Here is a 5,417-nt window from a genome sequence, read left to right as displayed (position 1 = left end):
ACCTTATGAAGAAGAGGTTGTGTAGTGCCTTGTAGGGCAGTGTCTCCTCTTCTCCAGAATCTGGCATATCAGTGGTATCTCCTATAAATGTAGTGTTCACCCTGATATTGTGGCTGAACTATTTTTGCCTCATCCTAGTCATCTACAATGCATCTCTTTGCCTTTTGTGGACATTATTTTGTCTCTTTGCTGTTAGTGTAACATTCTGTGGCTGCCTTGGGTTTGAGTCAGACTTGGCATTTTCCAGACATGTAGTAGCACAGGGCTTCAGTTTGCTTTCCCTGTGTTGTTTCCTGTGAAGCTTTGTTGGTGGGCAGGGCCTAGGGTCAGATCAGTTCTCTGCCCTAGCCCACTAGTAAGCCATAGTCTGATTGTTGTGTGTAGTTATATTTCTCTTTTTCTGGGGTAGGAGTCACTTTAGATTGATACCCACCACTCCCTGGGCTCCTTACACACTTCCAGGCTTGTGGCACTGCTTTGTATGGGTTCTGGCTAAGAGCATATTGGGTGTGGAGGATCTGCAGAAATGTACAAGGGTAAGTTGCAAGGCATTAGCAATGTTTGTATTGATATTCTGTGAGAGGGGACCTGGAATAGGTGACTGGCTGGAGGGCACATTTCTGCAAGGGAACACATGGATGGATCATACTGTTAGCAAGTTAGGTAGTGAGTGTCAGCACTGCACTGGTTCTTGCAGGTGGCCATGTGTTTATGCTGGTGGATAGAGGAGAAGAATGGTGCTTGCCAGCTCTTTTGTTTCTGGACATTCTCAAAGATCCCTGCCCCTTTAGCAAGGGCTCTGAGATTAATAAACAAATCTCCGTCCCATATACCCAAGGCATTTTTCAAACTGCTGGTAGGTTGTATCTCTTTTGGGTTGTTTCCTGTGCTGTGTCTTTAAGGGTAGAGGCTCAGTTTCCTCTCACCCTCCGGGACAGTTCCAGAGGTAAGCCTGCTGATGTTTAAAGTTCCAGATTTTATGTCTTACTGATTATACGAACTCATGAAATTTAGCCCCTCTAGTGTTGAAAGCCAAATGTTACGGAGATTCATATTTCCCCTCTGGGCTCCCCAGTGTGATAATTCTTTTCTCTCCCCTCTCTGTGCCTGCAGTGTCTCTCCCTTCCACGGGAAGTTCCACAGGTCCATTTAGCTCCTGGCCATGTCTCAACCCTCTCAATGCAGCCTCTTCTCTATATTTAGCTGTGGAAAGCTTGTTCTGCCAGACTTTGGTTCATTTTCTGGGTCATTTACACTGATGTGAATGTTATCTAGTTAGTGAGCTTCTGGTCCTCCTACTCCACATTCCCTGGATGTCAACATCTCTGTTTTGAACAATCAGGGTTATAAAATAAAAAATAAAGAATGATTCTGCAAGCATTTTTGCTTTCTTTGTAAAGTATATGCCACATGCTTAGGAAAAAATTAATCAATAGGTGATGATTTACGTATTCCCAAATCATCATACAACTACTTTTGGATAAAGGATGTATCAGATATTAAACTGTTAAGGAGCAGATATTACACTTGAACTAAGCCAAAAGGCTGAAAAGAAATCACAACTGATTCTGGAAAAGCCTTTTGATATTAAAAAAATATATACTATTGTTTTAACCATACACTCTGTCTTGTGGGGGAAAATAGGTTACCATAGTTCTTAAATGTATTTAAAATAAAATATTTGGCTTGGCATTCTGAAATTGTAGATTTTTAGGGGCGGCATAGTAGAAGAGGGTATTTTGGACATTGTAGAATGATCATTCTCTTTCATAAGGAAAAATTCCAGTAGGTACAAGATATCTGACAACAAGATGATTATACAACAGACACTGCTTTCCTCTTTGTTCCTCTGAACACCCACAGAATACTCAGAAATATCCATCCATCTAGAAAGATATTTTACTAACATTGGCACAGAATGTCACAGCAAAATAATTGTAGATGAGCAAGACTGGTATAAACATGTAAAATAGCATGAATACTGGTGCTTGAACTGGCATGCAAAATCATAGAGGAAGCTGAAGAACAGGACAAAATGCATGTAATTACTATACTTTGTCAAGGACAGTGTAATATCTTAGAAAAGGAACTTTTGACCACAGAGATACTCTGTATGGAGTGGTGAGACACTTTTACTTATTATTTGCCAAAATTCCAAATACCACTTAGTGGCTAGAAAATTAAGTTGAGTCTATATATTTTCTGGACAATCAGGCAGCTTCTTTCTGGCACACAATGAGGAAATAAGGTTTACCAAGGTTCTGTCCCAAGGTTCTGCAAAGGTACAGGTCTGGTATAGGATTATTTCCCCTAGTCAACCAACTCATTTTCTTCTGAGTGTTACTAAATATGTTAAGTATTAGGGTGTAGAATTTATAAATAACAAAAGAAAGTCATGGGCAGAAATGCAGATGGTTCAGGGTCTTGCCATCAGAAGCTCAATTATCAAAATGTCTAAAGAAGACCAATCTCTGAAGAGAACACTTGCATTTGACCAAATTATAATAATAAATATAATTGTTATATATTGGTTCACATTAATAAAAAAAAATCAACATTGCTGAAGTAGTTGAAATATGTATGACCAGCCATATTCCCTCTCTGTAGGCACTTACATGGACCCTAAGTTATAGTCAGAAGGTTGGTTTGTGAGAATGGAATCAAAACAAGAAACACTAGATAGATTGAATTTTTAATGTTACCAAGCTAAGTCATAATAAAATTGATCTTACCAATAGAACTATGATTCTTTACTCTCTTTGTAGAAATACCTTTTCCAATTTTCACACTAAAAATAGCTGGAAATATGAAAATATTAAGATTAGAGTCCCTTAATCTCAGAAAACTCTTGTATGGGTTCTGCCAATCTTTGCCTCCATGATGCTCCTTTTCTATTTCAGTGTCTCACCATTCCTTACCACCTTCTGATTTTCCTTAGATTTGATAATAACAAAGCAAATTAGAACCAAATTATCTTGGCTTTGGAGTCATCAGTCAGGGTTCCAGCAGAAAGAGCACATTCCAGATAGTACAACTGAAGAAAAATTAATGGATAGGTGTGAGTCAGTCAGAAACTAGTGCTACTTGGAGGTTTGTATGACCACTAATTCTGTAAGGATTATAGCAGCTGATGAAAAGTGAGAATCATGGAGGAGACTGCCAGACAAGATGTATAATTACAGAAGGGCTTGAATACCACTAGTAACAAAGTGCTAAAGTAAGAAGGGCTTGGAAAAGGAAGGACTCTGTTCTTTTTCTTCTTCAACTCTAACTTCTTGCTAGGGACTCTTGTTTGCTTAAGGCCATGGAAGGCCAACAAACCATGGATAACTCAACCCATAGAAGTCAGTCTCTCAGGGAATAGAACACGAAAGAAAAGGGATAAATATGGATAGTGTGGTGATTGTGGAGAGGAGAATAAAAAAATAATAACCAGCTTGGGAGTCATTGTACATCTTCTAGAGACCTTTTGTCTTAGTCTTCCCAGATTTCTATAATAAAATATCACAAACTGAATGACATAAAGAGTAGAAATTTGTTGCTCACAGTTCTGGAGGCTGGAAATTCAAGATCAGGGTGCCAACATTTTCAGGTTTTGGTGAGAGCCCTTTTCTATGTTGTAGATCACTGACTTCTCTCTGTATCCTAATTTTATGGAAGAGGACAAGGGAGATTTCTCAGGCCTATTTTATAAGAACACTAATCCTATTCACAAGGACTCCAACTTAATTGCCTAATAATCCCCCCAAAGCCCAACCGCCTAATACCATCTTCTTGGGGCTTAGGGGGGGGATATACACATTCAGACCATAGCACCTTTTATATTTATACTATATATCTAACTTTACAGATTATAAAATATAATGTATAATTAAGTACTACAAAGCATAATAGACAACTGTAAGTGTTGGGATACAGAAAGGGCTGGAATACTTAGAAACGATAACATGGATGAAGTGGAACTTAATTGAGTTCACAAAACATGAATAAGATTTGCAACTGCAAAAAAAAAAAAAAAAGAAAGAAAAGAGCAATTGTTTTTTAGCATTTTGGCTAAGATCCAGTATGAAATAAGATTTGCACAGGTGAAGAGGATAGGAAGATTACCAATATGAAAACATCTTAGTCATGAATGTTGTAAATATTTGCCCAACATGCTTTTTCCTGTTTGATATTGCTTATGGTGTTCCTTCTATGCAGAAATTTAAGTGCTTGTGTATTTAAAGTTTTAAATCCTTTGTTTTGCAATTCTTTTTATTGTTCTTATGCTTAGAAAATCTTTCTGTAGGGCTGCCTGGGTGGCTCAGTTGGTTAAGCAACTGCCTTTGGCTCAGGTCATGATCCTGGAGTCCCGGGATTGAGTCCCACATCAGCCTTCCAGCTCCATGAGGAGTCTGCTTCTCCCTCTGACCTTCTCCTCTCTCATTCTCTCTCTCTCTCTCTCAAATAAATAAAATCTTAAAAAAAAAAAGAAAAAAGAAAATCCTTCTGTATCCAGAAAGTTAATATTCACTTAAATATTGTTTTGAAATTTTATGTTTATGTTTCAGCAATTGACTTTACATGTGTCAATTAATTTTCATGCACTTTGTGAGATGTGACTATACAATTTTTTATATGCTGATTTTCTATAACACCATTTTTTGGTACTGATTCATAACTTCTCAATTGCTTATTATACATCCTGTCTTGACATGTTAAATTCTAAAGTATGTTAGGTTTTATTTCAGAATTAGATTACTTTTACAATTGATCTCTCTTTACATTCTTGTGCTAGGACATTTAAAAATTATTTAGCCTTTATAAAATATCTTATCATTTTGTTTTTTTTTCAGTTATTTACTTGCTAGTTTTGCCTGATTATTTCCTACATGACCTTGAAATAATTTGTCTATAAACAAAAATAACCATTGAGATAATTTTTTATTTTTTTACTAATACTTTTTACTACTCTTCTTGAAATTTTTTTTTATTTCTTTTCAGTGTTACAGAATTCATTGTTTATGCACCACACCCAGTGCTCCATGCAATACATACCCCCCATAATACCCACCAGAGGCTCACCCTACACCCCGCCCCCTTCCCCTCCAAAAACCTCATTTTTTTTTTTCTGAGTCCACAGTCTCTCATGGTTCATTCCTTCCCAATTTCCCCCAACTCCCTTCTACTTTCCATCTCCATATATCCTCCATGTTACTACTTATACCCCACAAGTACTTGAAACCATATGATAATTGACTCTTTCTGCTTGACTTATTTCACTCAGCCTAATCTCTTCCAGTTCCATCCATGTTGATACAGAAGTTGGGTATTCATCCTTTCTGATGGAGCATAATACTCATTTGTATATATAGACCACATCTTCTTATCCATTCATCTGTTGAAGGTTATCTTTGTTCTTTCCACAGTTTGGTGAC

The 5,417-nt window shown here is 37.2% G+C and overlaps 1 pseudogene; it reads right to left on the bottom strand.

Moving 5' to 3' along the window:
• Window positions 1-1,431: 1,431 nt before the first annotated feature.
• On the bottom strand, window positions 1,432-1,557 carry LOC131822422 (U2 spliceosomal RNA; annotated as a pseudogene).
• Window positions 1,558-5,417: the final 3,860 nt, after the last annotated feature.

Source organism: Mustela lutreola, chromosome X (genome assembly GCF_030435805.1).
Source record: "Mustela lutreola isolate mMusLut2 chromosome X, mMusLut2.pri, whole genome shotgun sequence".
Taxonomy (NCBI): Eukaryota; Metazoa; Chordata; class Mammalia; order Carnivora; family Mustelidae; genus Mustela; species Mustela lutreola.
This window is presented reverse-complemented; position numbering and strand designations above follow the sequence as displayed.